Genomic DNA, 23,742 nt, shown 5'->3' on the forward strand with positions numbered 1-23,742 from the left:
GGATGTAGTTGAGTGCAAAGATTCAATTCATAGTATAGCAATTTTTAAAAAAATTAAATCACAAAGAATTTAAAAAGTAAGAGAGAGAATTAAAGCCAATGGGAAAATAAGAAATAGTAATTTGGTTCTAAAGGAGAAGATTAACACTTCAAATAGAAGTTAAATCATTTATTATATTATTACTCTTATTTTCATTATTCTAAAGACAACATGATAGTAGAAAATTGGGAAATTGACCAAAATAATTCCCGTATTCCTTTCTTCAATAAGAAAAAATTTTTAAAAAATATGTGTTTCAATTGTCTCGTATTACAGATGAAATTAATACTTAGAAAATTTAACGGGCCTGCTTACAATGCCACAGCACACATAGGACTCAGGAAGATAGGGCATACTTTGAAGGAAGCCTGAAGAAAATGTTTTGATAAAAACTGCCCCACTAACCTCTGTCTAGTAGAGACTCCGTGACTGGAACTTTCTGTTGGGTCCCATTCTTTGTCTTGCTTGTAAGGATGAAAATTCTGTGTGCACAGCCTTCCAGTTGTAGAGCAAGCTTTAAAAGCAGAACAGAGCCACTGTCGGGTGTGATGGCACATTCTTATAATCCCAGCACTCTGGGAGGCTGAGGCAGGAGGACTGTAAGTTGGAGCCCAACCTGGGCAACTTAGTGAGGTCCTATCTCAAAATAAAAAATAATAAAAAGAGCTAAGGATGTAGCTCAGTGCAAAGGCCCTGAATTCAAAGGCCCGTACAAAAAAGTAAATAAATAAAAAAAAAATAAGGCTGGACTCCAGGATTCCTGACTCAAAGCCCCGTCGTTTCCTTGCTTGCTATTTTCATGACTGAACTGTTGGTGCTAGAATGGATACTGTTAGTGGTTTTTGCCTGCATGATTTTTCCTCTCAGATGAGAGTGGCAGCATCTTTTTATGTGATGGTAAATTTAGAAGGGAAAGAAAAGAGATGATTCTACGAGGTGTTTATAACAATCGCCTTCTAAATAGTAGTTGAGAAATCCAAGGTTCAGAAGCTTAAGTAAGGAGAGCAGTCAAGACAGGCCCTAACCCAGGTCCATGAAGTTGCAAGGCCTGTGCCATCAAACACAGCTCCTAGGCTGGGAAGTCTCGGGGAGTTGCCCTGCTTACTCTACAATCCTGCTCTACAATCTTGGACTTTGCTAGCCAGTGCTGATTAGGACCCTCCTTCCTCTTGGGGTCAAACTCTGCCTCAGAATCTCCTCAACTCCTGTTTCCAGGGAGCTGAGCACAGTGTGGAACCTTTCTGGCCCCTGAAATAACCTGGAAAAATACTCCTCACACATTTTTAGAAATTGACAAGGCCTGAATCATTAAAGAATAAAGTTAGGGTACTCTGAAATAATAATCTATCCCCTGCTGACTCTTAAACACTTGTGTCAGGCCTGTTGTTTTTCTCTCCTGTGAAAATTTAACTTTCTTATAAAGTTGTTTGCAAACTTCCCACTTTTGACTTGAAAGCTCACCCTCTGACTCATCCATTTATACGCTGCAGTTAGACGCCACTCCTGTGACCTGAGCATTCACCACCAGCGGCGCTTACACATGAGAGTGGGCCTGGTGCCTTAGGTGTCGGTCTCCCAGGCTTTAGGGGGTCTGGCCACGAGAGCAGAGGCAAAGGACGCGAGGAAGGATCAGCTGATTGAGATCTTCTTTCCTCTTGACATACTGGGGTGACCCTAGAGGTCTGGTCCCATGGCTAGTGCTACACCATGTGCATTTCCCAGGGCCTCTTGGGAAGTGAAGATACGACAATAACTATCATCTATCTCCAGGGTCAGACAGGGTTGATTTAAGTCTGGGCCTTGTTGTTCATCGCTGGCTGGCTAGTTACAGATTTTCTTGCGCTTTTGAGCTTTGCTCTCAGGGACCTGAGTAGAAGAAAGGGCAGCTTCCATGGTAGACAGGATAAATGAGAAGTGAGGTATGAACCCAAGATGACCCTGGGACGGTTCTGGAGGTTACAAGAGAGGGGTGTTTCCATAAACACCCTCTGGAAACATTCACATATTTGTGAGCACCACAAAATTCCTGGGAAGATCTCACTCTTTGCACACGTGAGCCCTCCCGGGATGGGCACCCTGGTTCTCTGCACGGGCACCCACTGACCAGTGTAATGGGTGAATCTTCTAACTCAGTGTTGGGCACACTCCGGCCACGGGGCTAAATCTCACCTGCACCCCTGTCTTTGTACGGACAGCCTTGGGGAGCACAGCAACCCTGATTCTTTATCTCCACACCTGACCCTTGTTCTAAGAGGAGGGAGGTTTGGGGGCCAGTGGCTGATCTGCTCTGCTCTCTTGATGAAGCTGTTCATGGTGGTTCCCCTGCTCCACGTCCCCTAGCAGCACCAGTGACTTTAAAACTTGTCTTTGTTTTTTTTTTTCGGTACCGGGAATCGAACTCACGACCTTGCACTTGCCAGGCAGGCGCTGTGCCGCTGAGCTAAATCCCCAGCCCCAAGCTTGTCCTAGGAAGGATGCGCTGTGGACACCGACAGCAGATCAGCGGGGTGCACTTGGGATCAGTGGGGTGTGTCCATTCAGGTCCGGCTGCATGGACAGCAAACCTAGAGAATGCACTGTCCAGGTCTCCGTCCTGGTCACCAGCAGCTGCATCTCAAATGCAGGGACTCTGAGGGCCATAGGGTGGCTTGGGGGCCACAGTTTACTAACCCCCCCTTGGGCCTATTGCCTGGCTCAGCTGAGCTCTTACTCAACCTGGGGGCCAGGGAGTCCTTCAGGCTAAGAACAGCTTAGTAAAGAGGGCTCCTTCCGGCAGCCTCATGAGCCAAATACTAACCAGATCTACTTGTCTGCTTGGGGACCTCACTGGCCAGAGCACCCCGTGGGGAAAGCTCTGCAGCCAAGTTTGGGGGTTGACTCCCCTCCCCTGAGCATAGCCCCTCAGCCTGGGCAAGAAGGACGTTTCCCATCCTCCCCTGCGCCCCAGCCCCTCTGCTTGTCCTCTGCCTGCTTCCCGTACGCTTCCCTCCCCTGGGCACACTGTTCCCTCTGCCCGGGCCTTCCCTGGCCCCTTCGTCTCTGGCCTGCAGACCCTGCTTTGTCCCTCAAGTCTCCGTCCATCCTCCGTGGCCTCTGCTATGCACCTTGGCTTTCCCCACACAGAATCTCTTTTCTTCCTGCGACGTGAGAATATATGTTTTACTCCGTTGTAGCCTCCCTCAGGCGATGTATTTCCATTTTTACGCCTTGCTTCCTCAGACAGTGGGCAGGGACTGTGTCCCTTTTATTTCTGTGTCCCCAGTTCCTGGCACAGGGTCTGGGACACAGGAAATGCAGAGCGATTGGGCATCCAGGGGACATGGCCGAGTTAGAAGCTGCGGGGCCCCGGTACGCTTCCTCACCGCTCCAAGCCTGAGCTCCTCTGCTGCCTGTGGGAGCAGTAACGTCCCCAGCTCTGGGGTCAGTGCGGGGGTAAGTGGCTGGGTTAGGTACAAGCCTCACCACGGTTGCCGCGACATGGTAACGATTCAGTCAGTGCTCACCGCAGCCGTCAGTCCGTCCCCCAGTGCTGTGAGTACTCATACAGTAACCAGCAGGACCGACAGCATATAGGTGACTGAATGACTCCACCGACAAACTTGACTTCATTTCCGTTCACTCCCGAGTGGAAGCCACCGACAAAGATGAGAGTCCGTCCTAAGTGGAAAAGTGGCCCGTGGCAGGGAGAGGGCCTGGTTTCTCCCAAAGCCATTCTTTTTCTGGAAGGCCTTCTCCCTACTGGGGCAAAGTTTGGAGTCTCTGGACTTTCTTTTGCTTCAATCAGGTCAAGCAGGCACGGGCAGGGAGGGAGGGACACCAAAGGCCAAGGCACGGGCTCTCACACCCCAGCTCATTAATATCACCAGCATCCTGACAAATGGGAGGCCGGAGAGCCAGGCCGAGCAGCCACTTGGTCACATGGCGGGGGTCTGCCCCGGGGCCCTGCGCACATTGAGCGGCCGGGCACAAGTGCCATCTATATTTCCCCGCGCAGCCCCGGCCCCCACTGCCCTGTCAGCCTGCTGAGCGAGCTTGGCTGCGACTCTTGTACTTCGCAGAGAAGATTTATTCCTCAAGACTGACCTACATGGACGCATGTATCTAAATTCACAAAAGCTTGAGTTTGATGGCAAGCAACAAAAGGTCAGAGGAAAAACAGGCACGGCATTTAAATCAAAATGATGAAACTGGGTAATTTCATTAGCAACAGTTGTATTTACTGGAAGTCACAGATGGTGCAGTTTAGCTCTTAGCCAAGTTTTTAGGACAAAATAAGAATGAAGAAAGAAATATTTCAAGGGAGAGGTGGTTAAAAATTAAATAGGCACCAGATGGCTCAAGACTGTCTTTCCTATAAATTTGGTGAACAATCCAAAGGCTTTCTGAATGGGATTAGAGTTTAAAAAGGAACTTTAAAAGTAATAAATAAGGCCTTTTAAGAGAGCCATGTTAAGCGTGGAGTTATGTTGAATAGAGGTTACACTTAATTATATAAACCAGATTAGTTTTGCTTAACTAATTGTTGTGCGTTTATTCCTTTATTGGGTGTCTGTTGAGAACCTACTGTGGGCTAGATCTTGTCTTGAATGTCTGTTAATGGTGCAAAGGAGGGTACACTTCCCTGGGATGCTGGGAAGCGGCTTGCTGAGGCGAAGCAGGGGGAACTATGGCCTTGAGATGCATTTATCCCCGCAGACTCACTTATTTCGGCTCTGGTACATGTGGTAAGAAATGCCCCAATGATTCCCTATCTTGAAGAGATTAAAAGCCAAACTCCGTATCATGCAGGAAGCCCCCCCATGAGCTGGCGCTGTCAGCCTCCTGGGCTAGGACTTCTCAAAGGAGTTAGGCATCAGGCCGTCAGAGAGACCTGCTTTGAGCAAGAAGCCATGCTAAGGGTGGAGGCTGACCTGGCTCTCTCTCACCTGGTCCCCTCACACCTTCTCTTCCCCCGCGGGGCTGCCTGGATACTCCCTGTACCACCACACCTTGACTGCCTGGATACTCCCTGCACTCCCACCACACCTCACTCTTTTACCTCCTTCTACACGATGTCCAGTGACTGCCTGCTTCTGCCACTTGGTCCTCATTTTCACCCATGTCTCAGTTTAAGAAGCGCTGCCTCTGGCCTAGATCATCTTTCCTGCTACAACCGGTCCGGACCATGTAGATCTATTTCGAGCACTCTCCCTCTGACTGTGGCTGGCATGGGATCTTCTGTGGGGCTTCGAGCAGAGGAGAAACAAGATCTAGCATTTGTTTAACAGATGAGAGTTTGGCTTTATACTAGGGATGAAGTGGTTTTTGTAGGGCTATCCCTCCCGTGGAAATAAAGTATGGACAGTAAATATCCACAGCCACTATAGGCACTAGAAAGCGATGCATAGCAGCCAAAGCTGGGGCACTCTGACCTTGGAAATCCGGCAGCGGTATTGGGTGAGGCCACGTCACGAGGCTTTTCTCTAGAGGACATGCCCCAGTCTAGCAGGTATACAGTGAGGGAGCTCAAGTGGAAAGCTACACTCTCCATAGCCGTCGGGCCACCAGCAATTCAACAGGATACACCAGGCAGCGAGAACTAAGAAACATACAGATGAGTTTCTTGCAATTCCTTCAGTGACTCCTGAACTATGCACATCCAGGAAGATTCCAGGACCCCAGAGGAGAGCTGGCAGGTCACCGTGAGGGCCAAACAGAGCTTTCAGCAGCGCCGAGCACGGGTAAAACAGTGAGATGTTGAATCCAGCCAACCTCTAGAAGGGTTAGGTGAATACCTCGGGCTTTCCATTCGAGCTCCCAGGGCCCTCGCACTGGAGGACAGACCACGCTGGACATCAGCCTGCCCTCACAAAGTCTAAAACAAAGTCTCTACGAGGTCAAGGCGATCCTGGTAATTAAATGTTTGCAGGAGCAAAACTTGCCACTTCTCAGTGGAAAATGTACGTGTTGAAATAATAGAATTTCCCCAGCAGAGGAGGCTGGGAATGTACGCACTGAAAGATTTTATAGTTTTGTCTGTTTACTTGCTTTCTTATACATGAAGAAAAAAATCTTGATTTTTAAAAATAGTTTCAGATTAACACCACACTGTAAGTGCTTTAATTGTCTGAGTTCCAAAACCCAAATAACTAGTGATACTTTCAGCCACTCCAATAACTATGTCTAATGCAGCGGGAAACCATCCTGACGGGTCATCATCGTATTTTGTACACAGTTTTAGCTCTGTCTCCATTTGCATGCTGCAATTCTACTCTTTAATTCGCAGAAATTTTACTCTAGATATACACGATGCTGCTAATATTTTGGCCTCTCAATTCCTTGAATGCTTCCTGCTAGTGATTCTTTCCTGCTCTAATTGAGCCATTTACTTTTAAGGTCAAACCTCAGACCTTGTTATTACTAAGAACTGCAATGCCTCCGATAACCTCCAGGCCAAACCTCCACCTGTGATGCCTACCTGCTCCCTCCCCAGTGCACACCCTTTGTCACACCATCTCCAGCAGCGCTTCACTACCGGTATGGACCCACACGTGTTCCGTCTCTCCTTAATCTCCTCTCTTCTACCATTCCTTTGCCCTGTTGCCCCCTCCTGATTCTTTATTCAGGCCTGATGAATCACAAGCCCGATTAAACCCAGTTCTTAGTCTCCCCCAGACCTCTGACTTTGCAGCTGGAGAAAAACTCACAACCAAGTGGAAAGCTTCCAGGACCCCTTATGGAGCTGGGGGAATAGCTCAGTGGTGGAGTACTTACCTAGCGTGTGTGAGGCCCTGGATTTGTTTACACACACACACACACACACACACGCATGTGCACACCCACATGCACGCAGAGGAACCCCTCAGGGTGAGTTTCTCGCTCACTCTGAGACAGCTGTTTTCCCCTAAACTCCTCAAACCTTTCCTCCATCCTTCCACCCAGACCTTGCTTCCTATTTCAGTGAAAAATAAAAAATAAAAGGAAGGCATCAGCAAAGGGCTTGTCGAAGTCCACCCCCACATATGCCCCCATCCATGCGGTGCCCACTTCCTCTGCCATTCAGCCTGACACTGTGGACAGAAGCCTGGCATCCCTCACCACTCCCTGCTCTACCTCTTGGGGTGGCGTTCCCGCACCTGCACCTGCTCCTCTCCTTTCCCTCCTAGACCTGCGCCTGTGTTTCTCTCCACTGGCTCCTTCCCTAGCTTAAAATTCCAACTCTTTGCCTTCTCTTCTCCCATTAACTACTCATGCCCCTCTCCTCAGAAGCGCTGTCCCTGCTGCTGTGCCCTGTAAACCCCGACGCTTATCGGGCTTCTGACACTTGTCAGGACCAGATCTTAGGCACCTGCTGTAGTGCTTCACGGTCCGTGTCTTTTTCCGTTAAGTAACATTATTTCTCGACGGAGCTATGGGTAATCATGATTTTCTTCTTTTTACTTATTTGTTCTTACTAAATTTTCTATGATGAATATGCAATACTTTGGATAAAATGGGAAACAATAAAATTATATAAAAAGAAACACCATATTTTATGAATAATTTACAATCAATTGCATTTTTATAGCAAAAATTGGCAGTGGGCAGGAGTGGAGTGGGCAGTGGGACGGAGGCCAGTTCTGCTCCTGACTGGCTCTTGAGCAGCCTCTTAAATGCTCTGAATTTCAGATTCCTCAGCTGCGATGGGGGAGAAACTGCCACTTTCCCAGCCTTTCTTTCAACAACATTGTGAGGATCTTAGAAGAAAAATGGATGCGAATATACGTTGGGGCTGTGGAATCGTAAGCCCTTAATGCTCCTGACCCAGATATTTGTTGTGAGCTACAGGCTAGTATCTTTCCTTTACTAATGAGGAAACGAAGCTCCCGAGATGCGGCAGGTTTAAAACCGCATCAAAGGAGAATACTCATAAGACCAGCTTTTCATACTTCTTGGGCCAAGTTCTTCTCTGTGTCCCAATTTCTTCATCTGCCCCACTTCCAAAATATCTAGGGAGATGAAGCCATCCTCCTCCTATCAGAGAAGTTTGGAGGATGGGCTGGATGAGAAGGGGTGCTTTGAAAGCATCTTGGACCACCAGATGCTATGGAGATGTTGGCTGGAGACCACTGAAAGTAACTGGGTTGACATCTGCTGGAGAAGATGTTTCCTAGCCACATGCAACCTCTGAGAAGATCGATCTCATAGCTCTGCTGTGTGCCGAAGTTCAGCCTGGGATCTCTGACAGCCAGAGCTGCTTTGGTGTGGGAGCTCCGACTTACGTGTCTGCAGACCCTGGAATATTTATGGTTCTTGCTTTACTTCTCATTTTTTCTTTTCTTTTCTTTTTTCATTTTCTTCCACTGACTAGGTTTGGTTTTAGTAAGCAAGGAAGGGAAATCCCACTGATAACTGAGAGGGAATAAATTTAGTTTGTCCCCAGGACACGACCCAGTCTCTGTACTAATCATCTGCTAGGCAAAGAAGTACTTCCATTTTTTTATATGGCCTTAAACTCAGGCCTAAGGCCTTCTAATCCAAGGCTTGAGGAACAAACCCCAGTACCCACCGAGGAAGGGAATTTCCAAACATTGAATGAACGAATGAATGAATTCCTTTGTGGCTCAGCCTTCTGCAGTATGGATTATAGCTTGGTCCCAAACTCCCAGGAGAATACTTGATTCTTGCTTTCTTCCAATTGCCACCCTCATCCTTCCCAAGCAAGGAAAAGCATTTGCTAAATGTCTGCCTCACACCAAGGATGTTCACCTACCTTGCTTCATCTGATCACTCGGATAACCTTATAAGGCACACACTGGCCCAGTTAACTGAAGCTCTCTGGCCCCGCTGCATGGAGTCCATCTGTATAGATGAACCACAGGTCAGAAAGTAAGAAGCCTCCGGGCTGGGATTAGAACTACCTGTCTGTAATTCCGGAGTGGAGCTCTTTCCAGTGCCCTAAGCAGTTTTGCCAAATCTTTTCCTCTAGAAAGTTTCCCTTCACCACCCTTCCTTCTCTCCCCCTCCATGTGAATGCAACGGTTTGCTTACTTGCTTCTTCAGCCTTCATCTTCCCTTACTGAAAAGCACAAATATTTAAAACTTTGTCCTCAAGTGTGCTGGGATGCTGACCAAATCCATCCAGACAGGACCACCTGTTCTGTGATGAATGGGAGAGTTCCATGGGGGGAGGAACTCTCTCCTCCCTCCAAAAGGCTTAGAAATGACATGTTGGCTTTCTTGATAATTGGATAGCTAGAGTTTTCAGGGAAAGAGTCTGAATCCAGGGAAGTACAATCTAAATGTAAATGAATGTTTACATGGGTGCTTGGAGGGGCTCTGGGGTTGGAATACTGATGTGGCAGTGCTTCCTAATGCGCAGGGAGCTGCTGTTGGAGGCGCAGGGGTAGAGAATCACTTCTTTTTCACTAGCCCCTTAGGGACAGGGAGAAACCGATCAGCTCTCGCTTCAGGTCCTCTGCAGGCCTGTTGAAGCTTGTTGCCATCAGCTGATGAAAACTGTAGTGGCAAAGTGTTTATTGGGCTATAAAAGGAGTGACAGAAATGCCCCCCAGCACTCAGTGGTTATAGACCAGCTAGACTGCCCTTAGGGAACTTGTCTTACTGTCCCCGCTACCCTGTCCTCTCTATCCTTGACCTCCCTGCTGCACCTCATGCTGTGGGCTCAGGGAGCCCAGGACTCGAGGCTGCAGCTCTTGCTCTTGGCTCTACCTTCTCTCCTGGAGATAGCGCGTCTGTCCTTTTGGCTCCAAAGGCTCCTCTCCACCGTTGTTTCTTCCCAAAGACCGGACTTGTGGTTACAGCACCTTCCTGTCCTCTTCGAGAGGATGACCTCGTCTCCTTGCAGGTGGAGAGCTCGGCTGACACAAGGCATGCCTCTGAGGGGCCAATGGTGGATGCTCAGAGCTGTTTGTTTTTTTGATTCACATAAGACCAAATGGAACATTCACTTTCAACAAACACATAAAGATTGGGTGTAATAAGGAATGATTTTAAAATTAACTTGCTAAAACAGATAATGTCATCTTACTATGCTACTGTAAGAGAAAGCCACCCATGGAGTAAATTATAAACAATAGACATGTATTTCTCACAGCGGTGGAGGTTGGGAGGCCCAAGGTGCAGGCCAGTGCAGGGCCTCAGGAGGGCTGGGAGGCCCTCACATGGTAGGAGAGACAGAGGCTGAAGACATTGTGAGGCCTTCGTTCCATTCCTGTGGGAAAAACCCCTGAAAGCGGTCACCTCCTCAGCCCCTACCTCTTCATACTGTGCTGGGGACTACATTTCAACAAGAATTTTGGAAGAGACACAAACATTTGAACCACTGAGATGTAGAATCACATGGCTCCTCCCCACCTTGTCTCTCTCAGGCTAAAGGCTGTAGGAATGGAGCAGAAGATTTTGCTTCATAGGTGCAGCATACGTATAAGATTAAGATTCAAGTCACCCAATTAAAAACTATTTATTGGGCCTCTCCTATGTCCCAGGGCAGCTGTGGACGGGGTACTCAGCCATGACTATAAACTCTCCACAAGATGATCTTCTAGGAGCACAGAGGCCAACAGGAGTAGAAGTGGACAGCACAATATAACAGGGATAATTGGAGCAGAGGGGAGCCCTGGAAGGCAGAGGAGACTGTCACTACAGAGAAGCAACAGAGAAAGCAACATTTGAGCCTTGTTTTAAAGATGGAGTACAGCTTACTAGACAAGGCCAAGCAAGGAGCTCATCAGGCAGACAAAGATATAGAAGGTGGTAATGAGCCCAGGCGGCTGTTTAGAGACCTGTGGGCGGTAACTGTCACCAGAGCAGGATTCAGGTGCCAGGGAGAGCAGAGCAGAAGGGACAAAGGGAGCGCGTAGACCCAGAGGGACCCATGGAGCCCCTCAAAAGGTCTTGCTCCATGCTCTGCACTGCTGTGTGGGACTAGAGGAGTGCTAACCCGGTAAAACCGGAAGTAGAGTGCAGGGCTGCCCCCGCCCCCGAGACGCCAGTTCCACACTTACCAAAACCATCCACTTACCAAAACCATCAGGAGAATGAGAGGGGAGAGAGGAGAGGGATTTGACAGATGGAGGTTTGCTGCGAAAATAAGGAAGAGGAAGATAATGAGCTCCTGATCCTGTGCTCTCCACCTTCGTTGCAAAGAAAAGCGTTCAAGGCATGGTGAGCTCTTAATAAACGTGGAAATGAATGAGTAGCTTTGCCATTGTTTTATAAAATCGAACCACTACAGTTTGTTTCCAGAACAGAGCTGGGTCTTTATGCAGCACGAGCTATGTCACCTGGAAGAGAAATGGATTAATTCAGACCCAAGTGTATTACTTGTAGTGGAGCGTGGAAGTACACCTAATTTCCAGATCTAAGGTGGGGCGGATACACTTCCTGGTGGCACTGCTGTGGTCAGCGGCAGGGGATATGTATGTCCAGGTACATTTTGGACCCTGTGAAGGCTTTAAAAGGTTACTGTCTAGAAGGGGTTCTGGATAGTGAGTGGGGTACTGGCCAGCAGGACTGAGCTGCAGTCTGCCTGCCGCTCAGCGATGCCTGCTCTGTCCAGCAGTGGCTGGTCCCTGCAGAGCCTAGAATGACAGCAGCTGCAGTGCATGAAATGTCTCCATCCGCTGCCATGTTCCTTTTCTTGTGTCTGCTTTTCTTCCTGTCCCTGCCCTTGGCTGCCCAGCCTGGAGGCCCCTTCATGGCTGTCTTTCTTACTTTCTCATTGCTGGAACAAAATATTCAACACTCACAAGTTAGAGGAGGAAAGGTTTATTTTAGCTTAGTTTATAGAGGTTTCAGTCCATAGTCAGCTGGTTCCAAGGTAGGGCAGCGTGGCAGAGGGACATCGCAGGGTAGGCGAAAGCAGCAAAGAGGGAGCCTTCCTTACCTTTTTATTTCATCCAGGCTACAAGCCTATTGGTTGGTGTCACCGTACCCAGGGTGAGCCTGCCCAATATCCATACCCAGAACTATACTAAACCAATCAGTGGACTGATGCAGTAATCACACATCCATAACTCAGTACTGCACACCCACAATCCAGTTTTCAGCATGCTCCACCACCAACCACTGACATTCACCAAGACCTTTGAGAAAGAACCCTCACCATGGCTGTCTGTAGAAGTCAGGTTAGTGGCCAAGCATGGCGGCACACGCCTTTATCCTCAGCAACAAGAGAGGCTAAAGCAAGATGAACACAAGCTCAAGAACTGCCTGAGCAATTCAGCAAGATCTTGTCTCAAAACAAAAAGGGCTGGGGATGTAATGAACTCAGCGGTAGGGAGCCCATGGCTTCAATTCTCCATACCACAGCAACAGCCGCACCACCAATAATAATAGTAAGACAGGTAGATAAACTACTCCCTTCCCAGACCCACACTCTGGCCCTGGGATGTCTCCAGGGCCACCTTCTCAAGGGCCTGCTGTTGAGTGCATGATCACCCAGGCTTACTGGAGGCAGCGTAATTTTTGAGTAGAGGAAGGGTTGACATGATCCCGGATGTGGCTCATTGTTATGGTTTGTATGTAGATGTCCCCCGAAAGCCTCCTGAGCTCATAGGTGGGGCTTCTGGAAGGCGATTGGATGATGGGGGTGCTATATTCATCGGATTCGCCCATGGATGAGTCTAGGGCTGAATGTGCTTGTTAGGAGGTGGGGCCTGACTGGAAGAGGCGGGTCACTGAGGTGTGACCTTAAAGGGGGTGTTCTTGTCCCAGTGGCAGCAGATGGCTCGTGATTCTAGGTTTTTTCTGTCCCTCCCAAAGAATTGGTCAGGATGCCGGATGAATAGGTAAATGCAACCTTATTTAAAGTAAAGGAAGAAAAGGGAAGAGCAAAAAGATACATCGCACAAGCAGAAGGAGGCACCTGAGAAACAGGAGGCTAGCAGAACAGCATGAGCACGGTGGTGGTGAAGTCTTCCTAGTGCTGTCTCTTGTCACTTCCCAGACCTGATCTGCTGGAAGTTGGTCTGGCCATGCATCCTGGCTGTGACTGACAGGTGGTATCTCATTGTTCAGTCTCCATCCTGGATCAGGTTTCATCCAGCTTTCAGACCTGGGTCCAGATCTTCTTGACTGACATGCTGCCTCCTGTGTTCTAGCCAGCCTACCACACCCTAATCTGCTACCTCACTGGTTCTTTCTTCTCTCTCTCTCTTCTTGCTTCCTGGTTGCCACGGGTTGAGCAGATTTCCTCTGCCACACCCTCCTACCATGCCATTTCTACTTCGGAGCCAGATGATCATAGACTGAAAGATCTGGAACCCGGCACCAAATAAAGCTGTTTGCCTTTAAGCTTCAGGAGTCAGGTATGTTGTCCCAAGTGACTAGTGCATCCCCCATGCTGTGTTTCTTGTGATAGCTGGGTGACGTGGGGACTGCTCTCCCTATTTGTACAAAGAGGACACGAGGCTTACCATAACTCATTGCAGCCAGTGGCTGGAAGTGTACAAGCCTCCACAAAGCTATCTGACTCCTTCGCTTTTGGGCATTTTGTTGCCTTTGATGGACGGTTGCAGGTAAGAGCAAGCCACACTTAGTAGGCGTCTAGGAAGAAAATGTTTTGAAAGTGAACATATTTTTCAGGCATCATACTTGTAAGTCCTTATTGTAGAAATTATAGTAGCACAGAAAAGTCCAAATAGAAAGTAAAAATTAATCAGAATCTCACCATCCAGAGCAACACTTAACATGTACCAAATTTCCTTCTGGTCTTTCTTCTGTCCTTCTCTTCTCAAAAGCTGAGATTGCATTTTATGTGCAGTTGTGGATCCTACTGTTATGTTTGGATCTTAAATGTCCCCCAAAGCCATGTGCTAATGGTCTGATTGCCAGCCTCTTGCACTGCTAGGAGGTGATGCAGACCTCAGGAGGTTTGGCTGGGTGGAAGGAAACTAGGTCATGGGTAGATGTGTCCTGAAGGGGCCATTGGGGTGTTGGCCCTCCTCCTCATCCTCTTTTACCTTCTTGACTGCCATGAGGTAAGCTGTTTTGTTCTACCATGTGCTTCTTGCCATGACGTTCCATTTTATCACAGTCTTAAAAGTCAGAAGGCCAAGTGACCATGGACCAGACCCCTAAAACCTTGAGCCAAAATAAAACGTTACTAGTCATTTATCTCAGGTGCTTTGACAGGACAGAAAGCTAACGTGTGTGAGCTTTTCCTTAACATTACAGGGTGTTTCTGTATCAACACCCTTCTAAAGTGATTTTTACTGACCATGTATTATTCCTTTATAAAAGCCTACTGCATGTGATATAAACATTCTCTGTAAGGGGTCAGTTAGCTTAGAGAGAATTTCCAGTTGATTATTTTTTTCAGCTCACAGAGACAGCAATGCTGACCCTGGGTTTCACAAGTTGGATTCATCCCACAGATTCTTTGCCTTTTAGATGGAAGCAGTATATTTTTAAATAATGTCACCATTTGTTGGTTTAACACAAGGCAAACCTATAATTCAGTGAAAAATATGGGGTCTGAACTGGAGGAAGAGAAGGTGATACATGAGAAATCACTGCCTTTGAAGAGCTTACCACGTCATGAGGCTTGGGGACAAAATAGTGAGAAAAAGCAATTGCAGGCAAGTGCTCCTGCCAGGATGTGGCGTGCATGCTGGGCAGTCGCCGAGCGGTTCTGCAGAGGCGGCGATCAGCCTGTTTCACACTTCCTGTTACAAGCAGTGGCTGTCACAAGATTCTTCCTGGAGTGGGTCACTTGATCTGTCTGGACACATCCACCAACTTCTATAAAGCTTGTGTTCCTTGTTGCAGAACCTGTGATGGCTCTACGCCTCCCATTTATTGTTTTCTGTGTCCCAGGCACTCTGTGTACCCGAGAGCTCTGCGCTACCCAAGAGCTCTCCCTGTCACCCTTTTACAGGGAGGCAGTGTGGGGTAGTGGCTCAGGACTTCACAAGAACCATCATGAAACTGCTTGCTAGCTGTGTGACTTCACACAAAAGACATCACCTTTCTCTGCCTGCCTTTCCTCAGCTGTCACACGGAAAGAGAAGAAGTTTACCTCACCGGTTGTGGGGGATCAGACACACAGGTGAAGTGTTTAGCCTTGTGACGGATGCAGAGTACACCTGGTGCACAGTGGGGAGTCTTATTACGCAAAGCCCCATTCCTGGTAGGTGCTGTTTATGGAGGCTGAAATGGATGTACAGAGAAGTGGGGCACCTCCCCCCGAGTCCAGGTGACCAAGTAGGACTCCTGGGACTGCACTCTGAGCTCTAGGCCTTGTTTCCTGGAGGGGGATTTTCCATGGGATGTGGGAAGCCCTGTAAGGCAATGTCGGGCCTGCTAAATTTTTACGTGGTCAGGTGTGGGACAGTAAAAGTAGATCCTGAAAAGGAAGTGGGAGACTAAAGATGCTAGTTTGACAAAGTCCCAGGCAACCCAGAAGAATTCTTATGGCCACCAGAGGGCGGGGAGGCCGCCCGTAGTCTCTGGGTCTTAGGAACGCAGATGGGTGGGACACTGATACTATTCTAGCTCCGCCGCGGGATGCCGGCTGAGGGCTGACGTAGCAAAGGTGAGATAAGTGCAACAGAGTGAATCTGGGGAAAGACAGTGCTTCCCTTGCACTGGCGTCCCGGGCAGACCTCACGGGGGCACCGGCCAGGGCAGAAGGAGTCCAAAGGATCTAGGTTTTGTTTCAGCTTTTCTCCTTTTTCTCAAGCCAAATCGAAGTCTTCTTGCACTGCACCTCAGTTTAATTCTCCTGCCCTCTCCACGAATATGAATTTGGTGTGGTGGCCCTACAGCCACACATTTCCTTCTCTGTGGGACACTTAGCCACCTATTGTTCTACACCAGCATGTCAGATGAACGCTTATGTTCTCTTTCTGCTTTCATTCCTTGTGTGTTGCTGCAGTACATTCTTGCGGATGCATAGCCCTCTGGTTGACTCATTGTAACTGCTGCGTACTAGTCCATCCATCCTGTGAACCTTCTCTAATGCACCTGGTTCCTTACTGGTGGACCTTTCCATTTTGAGGATATATTTTAAATAATATAGCTGTGAATATTTTTTGTGTAATTCTCCTTGAGAATATGTGTAAGAATTTCTGGTTTTGATACCAAGATTACCTTAACTTTTGTAGCAAAACTATCATACAAAATGGATGCAATTATTTTTCCTTTTCCTGTTCCCCTAGTGCACTGAAACTTTAGGTAATATAAAAAAATGAGGATATTTTCTTGAGGGGAGGGAGGTTTTATAAAACTCACTTCTAAAGCTATTTGCATTAGTTTTCTTTTTAAGTGGGATGAGGTGTGGTGAGTTTGGAAGATATTTGCCTGGGAATAGAATTGCTGAACAATTCTACACCCTTGAATTCTTCCTCAAAATTATTGTTGCAACTTATACTTCTACCAGCATTGTATGAGGTTGTTTTCTTTTTTTTTTTTTTTTCCAGTACCAGGAATCGAACTCATGACCTTGCACTTGCCAGGCAGGCGCTGTGCCGCTGAGCTAAATCCCCAGCCCTGAGGTTGTTTTCTTATATTTTCTCTGACCGTGGTGTTGTTTAACCAACTTGAAGAAATCTTGTAGTTTTTAATTTGTATTCAATTAATTATTGGGAACATTATATTTCCTTTTTTTATGAGTTGTAGGTCCATACATTTTGGCTACCTTTTCAAGTGTCTTTATTTTTTATTTATTTAGTTAGTTTTTTGAGACAAGATCTTACTATGCAGTTTATGCGGGTCTTGAACTTACTATGTAGCCCAGGCTGGCCTTGAATTCACAACAACTCTCCTGCCTCAGCCTCCCAAGTGCTGGGATTACAGGCATGTATCACCATATCCAGCTACCTTTATCTTAATAATTTTAGGAATTCTTTACATAGTCTACATTTAAATCCATATCACCAGCAAATATCTCCCTTCAGTCTGTTACTTGGGTATTAAACTATCGTTTGGAATTCAGAAGTTTTAATCGACGTGTTCAAATTCATTAACTTATTTCTTTATGATTTTTCCTTTGTGGGGGTCTTATTAAAGGTATCCTTCTTTACTCCAAGTTCTTAAAGATAATCTTCTATGTTTTATATAATTATAAAAGTTTTTTTTTTTTAACATATTGACATTTCATTTACCTGTAGTTTGTGTGTATGATATGATTCAGGGATTCAAGTTTAACTTTCGCTACAAAAAGTCAATTGTTTAGAAGCCAGCCCCTTTCGCTAAGACACAGGACATCTTTCTGCTCCCTCACAGGCACTTCTGCACCAATGATGGCCACCTTTGTAAAGCTCAGCACCAAAGCCAACATGCCCATTGTGGGCCTGGGCACTTGGAAGTCTCCTCCAGGCTAAGTCAAAGAAGCTGTGAAAGCTGCCATCCATGCAGAGTATCACCACATCGACTGTGCCTATGCCTATCAGAACGACAGTGAGGTGGGAGAAGCCAGCCAAGGGAAGATTCAGGAGAAGCTCCTGAGGCGGGAGGACCTCTTCACTGTTGGCAGGTTGTGGTCCACGTTCTCTGAGAGAAGCGTGGTGAAGAGGCCTGCCGGAAGACCCTGCTGGACCTGAAACCGGACTACTTGGACGTCTACCTCATTCACTTTCCACAGGGACTTCAGGCTGGGAAGGAACTCATCCCAAGAGGATAAAGGCAATATCCTCCCCAGTAAAGTAACATCCCTGGATGCACGGGAGGTCATGGAGGAACTGGTCGATGAGGGGTTGGTAAAAGCCCTTGGTGTCTTCAACTTCAACCACTTCCAGATTGAGAAGCTCTTGAACAAGCCTGGTCTGAAATATAAACCAGGTGGAGTGTCACCCATACCTCACCCAGGAGAAACTGATCCAGCACTGCCACTCCAAGGGCATCACTGTCACTGCCTACAGCCCCCTGGGCTCTCCAGATAGACCTTGGGCCAAGCCAGAGGACCCTTCACTACTGGAGGACGCCAAGATTGAGGAGATTGTTGCAAAGCACAAAAAAACCACAGCCCAGGCTCTGATCTGGTTCCATATACAGAGGAATGTGGCAGTGACCCAAGTCTAGGACACCAACTCGCATCACTGAGAACTTTCAGGTCTTTGACTTCAAACTGAGTCATGAGGAGATGGCGGCCATCCTCAGCTTCAACAGAAACTGGAGGTCCTGTGTTATACCTGGCATGTCGCATGTGCAGGAGTATCCTTTTGATGCTGACTATTGAAGCTGAGTGCGTGATTAGCTGACCAGAAGGATGCTGTCTCCTCACTGTGTGGAACTCACTCCCTGCGAGACCTATTTCAGCCACGCTTTTCAGAACCCATGTCGTACCTGAGCTCACTGCAGGCAGACTGTAGGCAGCGCTGTATTGGGAGAGCCTGTGTTCCATCAAGAGCAGACATCATTACAAAGCGTGACTCATGACAATTTTTCACTTACTTGATCTGTCCAGATGTTTGTTAAATGCCAGGAACTCTGCTAACATTGAGGATACAATATTAAAACTAATAGAAAATAATAATAGTAAAAAGAAGTCAATTGTCAACTAGAAATTTAACTAATTTAATGGTTATTCATTTGTTTAGATGTTCTAACTTTTTCTTGGGTCAATTTTCTTGTGTGTTCATGTGTGTTTTTGTGTATATGCAAGCATATACCTATATCTATGTCTATGTCTCTGTATCTATCTATCTATATATATCTATCCATCCATCCATCCCTGTCCGACCTACCTAGGCGAATGAATAAAAAAGAATTTGGTTTTTTTTTTTCAAATTATCCTCTTGTACACGTATAATTCATCCCCTTTTCTCTTTTTATTAAACTGACTTGCGGGAGGTTTTCCTTTTTGGTCACTGAAGTACCAGTTTTTAGTTCTGGAGATCAATAATATATTTTTTCCATTAACTTTCTCCTTTTATTTGTTCACTTTTACTTTCTTTGGTTTTCCTCTGCTTTTGTTTCTCTTAATTCTTGGAATAAATACTCAACTCAGTTATTTTCAATATTTAATAGATGAATCTCAGACTGTAAATTCTTCTCTAACGCTTGCTTTCATTGATTCCCATAAATTTGATAAATAGTGCTTTCATTGCTGCTCTGTTACAGATATTTCATAACCCTCATTGTGATTTTTTTTTCTTTAACTCATAGGTTACCTAAAAGTGCAGCTTTTACTTTTTTGTGTGTGTTATCTTTGTATGGTTTGCTTTTAGTACATAACTTGGTAGTCACACACTGATTACTTTAGATCTAGGTTTTGTGGGATTCTAGGATGACCTTCAGAACCTGGGAGGTGGTCAGCCTACTCCTGCTCTGTATGTGTGTGGGCAGAATACACACACTGCACTGCCCTGGTCACAGGATTTGTGCCGTTATTAGATCAAGATGGATGTTGGTGCGGTTCAACCATATTCCTTTGCTAACTTTTTAGTTACTTGATTACTAACAAGGGCATGAAAACAAATCCACGTTCTGTTTTGATTTGTAAACTTAGTGTAATTCTTTGTCTTTGTACGAGACGGTAGTATTGAGCACACGTCATTGATGGATGGTTGGTGTGCCTATCTCCTTGGTGGGTTTCCCTGATTATCATTACATTTTCCCTTCTCTGTGGCAGAGAGTGAGCGAGCATTCCACCTTTCGGCTGTTGGGTCGGGCCGTTTGACCAGTTCTGGAGAATAAATTGTGGAAAAAAATGCCAAGTGTCACATCTGGGGCATCTTCTTAATCTCTTCCTTCTGCTGGCATGGTGATCTTGAAGGTTTTATGTCCCAGTAGCTACAATACGGAGACAGATGTCCTGATGCTAGATTTTATATGAGTGAGAAAGAAATCATTATGCTATTAAGCCACTGGGCTTTCAGAAATTTATCAGTCATAGCAGCTAGTGTTAATTATCCTGAAAGATACCTCTGTGCTTATGACTTTTACCATAAGTTCTATTCTCCTATTTTGTTAGTATTTCCCCTCTTTGCTCAAATTGTATCAGTCTATGTTTTTAAAATCTGAGTTTAACCTGGCTTTAAATGTGCCTTTTAAAAACAGAATATTGCTAGGTTCAGAATTCATCTAGATATCTGTTTTTAAATTAGGAATTTAATGTGTTGTGATTATGTAGTAGCCTTACCAATACTGATATATTTGGTCGTACTTCTGCCATTTAAGTTTGCATTTTCTGTGTACCTAGTTTATTTGCTTCTCCTTCCCTACTTACTTGATTTCTGATGGATTGCTTTGGTTTTCTCTGTTTCTTTGTTACTGCTCCTGGAATTTTAATATGCAATCTTTCAAATGTATTTCTGTTTCTTAACATTCATTCTGGTTACAAACATAGAGATTCTAGTATGTCCCTTTTCATCCCCGGGTGTTAGCAGCTTACTTACACAATCACGGTAAAATGATCAAAACTAGGAAATTAACACGGATACAACCCTGTGAACTAATCCTTATGTCTTATAAACATTTTCCCCATTGTTCCCTGGTGTCCTTTTCCTGCATCAGGAGTCCGTCTAGTATCACTCATTGCATTTATTTTTTTTTATTTTTAATTTTTTTTTCCCGGTACCAGGAATTGAACTCACGACCTTGCGCTTGCCAGGCAGGCGCTGTGCCCCTAAGCTAAATCCCCAGCCCCCCCTTGCTGCATTTAGTTGTTTGATGTCCTTAATTTCTTTCAGGCTGGGAGAACTCTTCATTTCTTCTTCACCTTTCTTGACCGTGACATTTTGATGAGAGTTAGCCTAATAAATTATATGGAATGAATTTCACTTTGCGCTGGTCTGATATCTCATGATGAAATGGAGGTTATGCGTTTTTGACCAGGAAACCATGGATGTGATGATGTCTTCTTCTTAGTACTACCGGTTCATGATACCACTTTTTGTCTCATTACTGGAGAGGTGAACTGCTCAATCGGTTGGGGTGATGTTGGTCAGGTTTTTCCGCGGTAAAGTTACCATTTTTTCCCCTTTGCGTTTCAGTTATATATTGCAGGGAGCTGGTCTGAGATGTGTAAACACTCTGATTTCCATTAGAATACCCTTCCCTGAATTTTAACATGCACGGATGATTCTTATCTGCAAGGCTTGCTATTGTGTTTGCAAAGTGGTGATTTTTTTCTTTTCCATCATTTCTTTTATATTTATTAATTGATACATACTTAAACACACTAGTTTATATATAAGGAAAGGCTGTTCATTTTCTGTATTAATTGATTCAAATTTTTTATTCTTGTCTTTATGTACTCATTCCCTCCTATGTAATTATTTCCATTTTTACAGCCGGAGTTCAGAGCAACTTCTTCCTGTTTCCTCAGCTTTCTAAATGCGATGAATACTTTACTTTTTAATTTCCATTAATCTGATACTCGGGAAGTAGCATGTCCTTTTAATTTGTATTTCTCTCAGTATGAGTGATCTTAGGATCTTTTTATCTTTGAGGGTCATATATGACTATATACGCACATAGATATGCATATATATGTATATTCGTTCTATCTTTTGGTAAGTTGCCTGTTCATATCTTTCCACTATTTTTCTATTGGGCTTTTGGTACAGTACTTTGTCTCTTAATTTAAAAATATTTATATATTAGGGATATTTTTTTTTGTGATATCTGATGCAAATATTTTCTCTGAGTTGGTCAGTTGTTTTTACCTTTCCCATAAAAATGTCTCAATAATGTGTATATTTATAAACAAATTCTCTAGAAAAATTTGTCTGTCTTTTCTTTTGTTACCCCTGGACTTTCAACCACAGTTAGAATGCTTTTCCCCATACTGAGTTTAAAGGGAAACTCAGCCGTATTTTCTTTGAGTACTTACCTGGTTTGGGTCTACAGTTGATATTCACAATCCGTTTGGAATTTATTTATTTATTTTATTTGTTGGAATTTATTTTTATATATTGCATGAAACACGGATCTAATTGTGTGTTGTTCTAATGCCTGTCCAGTTTCCTGGGCAGAGCTTATTCAAAAAGTCATCGCTTACCCAGTTACTTTAGATGCCATAGGTATCACATAATAAAATTCCACATATACTGGGGCCAACTCCATGGTTTTCTACTCTCTTTGGACAACCTATCTGTCTCAGAGCCAATACCACACTGTGGTAACTGTACAAGTTTTATGTCATGTTTTAATATCTGCCCGAGTTAGTTTCCTTTTGTGGTTTTGCTTTTTCATTGTTACCATTGTTACTGTATCTTCCTGACATTCTCGCGTGTTTTCTCCTTTGTGAACTTCAGTAGTAACTTGTCTGAGTACCTATGAGGGCCTGATGAACTTTTACTGTGCTTGCATGAAATTTATAAATTAAAGAACTATTTATAATGTTGTCATTCTATGTAAAAGTGGATTCTTTTCATTTGTTTACATTTACTTCTGTGTCTTGTAGGAATAGTTAACGTTTTGCTTATGTTAGTTTTGTACATTTCCTGCTAAGTCTTTCTGAAGTATTAATTTTTGCTATTGCCAGTATTTGTTCTGCCATTACTTTTTGTAACTGATTGTAATGTGTAAAAGGTATTTGTTTCCATATCAACATGCATTTTTATTTAGCAAATGCTCCAAAAACCTTTGTTCATTATGCTCACTTTCCTCCTGAATAACATGACATTAAACTTTAACCTCTACATTGACATCATTCCTTTTATTTCTTTCCAATATTTAAGTTCACCCTTAATTTCTTCTCTTATTATTACTATGATAGGCAGTCAATAGCAATCAATCTTATTTGATTGCGTTTGCCATACGTTTGCCTACCATTGTTTTCAAAAGCTTTTTCTTTTTTGCATCTCGAGACAGGGTTTTATTATGCAGTTCAGGCTGGCCTTGAACTCATTTTGTAGCCCAGGCTGGCCTCAAACTCACAGCAATCTTCACGCCTCAGCCTCCAGAGTGTTGGCATTACAGGTGTGGGCCGCCATGCCTGGCCTTGAAGGCTTTTTTTTAATTCTATGTTCCCTTTCTTTTTAATATGCTGTCAGTGCCTCTTTAAGAAAACAGTCTTGTGTGGTAAGGTCTCTCAGCCCTTTTTGGAAAATGTCACTGTTGAGTGACAGGCTAGTGGAACATTACATTCTATCGTCCCTAGCACCTGCTTGTAGTGGTTAAGAAGTCCTCAGTCAGCCAAATCATTATTGCTGGTTAATTTCATTTCATCTCTCCAGTAGTTTTTGAGGTTGTCCTTTTAAAAGTAATATACCATTATTTTGAACGATGGCTCTCTTTTACCCCTTTCAGAAATTTCTTGGCTTCTGCCATGTGAGAATATCTCTGTAAAATTCCTGAGGATTATCTCATTGAATATAAACTCTTCCCTATTCTTTCTATTCCACGTTCTAGAATTGCTAATACGTATATTGGACATTCTGATCATTTTCTGTTACTAGGTTGTACTCTGAACAGTTTCGTTATGTCTTTTCTAATAATTCTCTTTCTCTCTCAGGGTATCTGTCTAGTTTTCTGCCCAACTCACTCACTGTTTTTTGTTTCACGGACTCTCCATTTTTTCTGGATTTCATAGTTGATTCTTTTCAAATCTTTTCTTTTTCATACTGCCCTATTTTTGCTGTATAACTCGCACTCCTGCTGTTACTGTTTGAACGGGTGCAGATCAAGGTTTTGTGGACTCTGAAGCTTATACATTTTGGAAGGCCCTTTTTTAAAGAAACATATATATACAACCACAAATAAAAAAGTCTACATGGTAGTAAATTATTTATTTAAATAAGAAAGCACAACAAATTATAGATTGTAAAGAGC

At 44.8% G+C, this 23,742-nt stretch overlaps 1 pseudogene; it reads left to right on the top strand.

Annotated features, from left to right (window-relative positions):
- The first annotated feature begins 17,264 nt into the window (after positions 1-17,264).
- On the top strand, positions 17,265-18,199 carry LOC102007392 (annotated as a pseudogene).
- The last annotated feature ends 5,543 nt before the right edge of the window (positions 18,200-23,742 follow it).

This window comes from Chinchilla lanigera, unplaced genomic scaffold (assembly GCF_000276665.1).
Source record: "Chinchilla lanigera isolate Chin_1 unplaced genomic scaffold, ChiLan1.0 scaffold00049, whole genome shotgun sequence".
Lineage (NCBI taxonomy): Eukaryota > Metazoa > Chordata > Mammalia > Rodentia > Chinchillidae > Chinchilla > Chinchilla lanigera.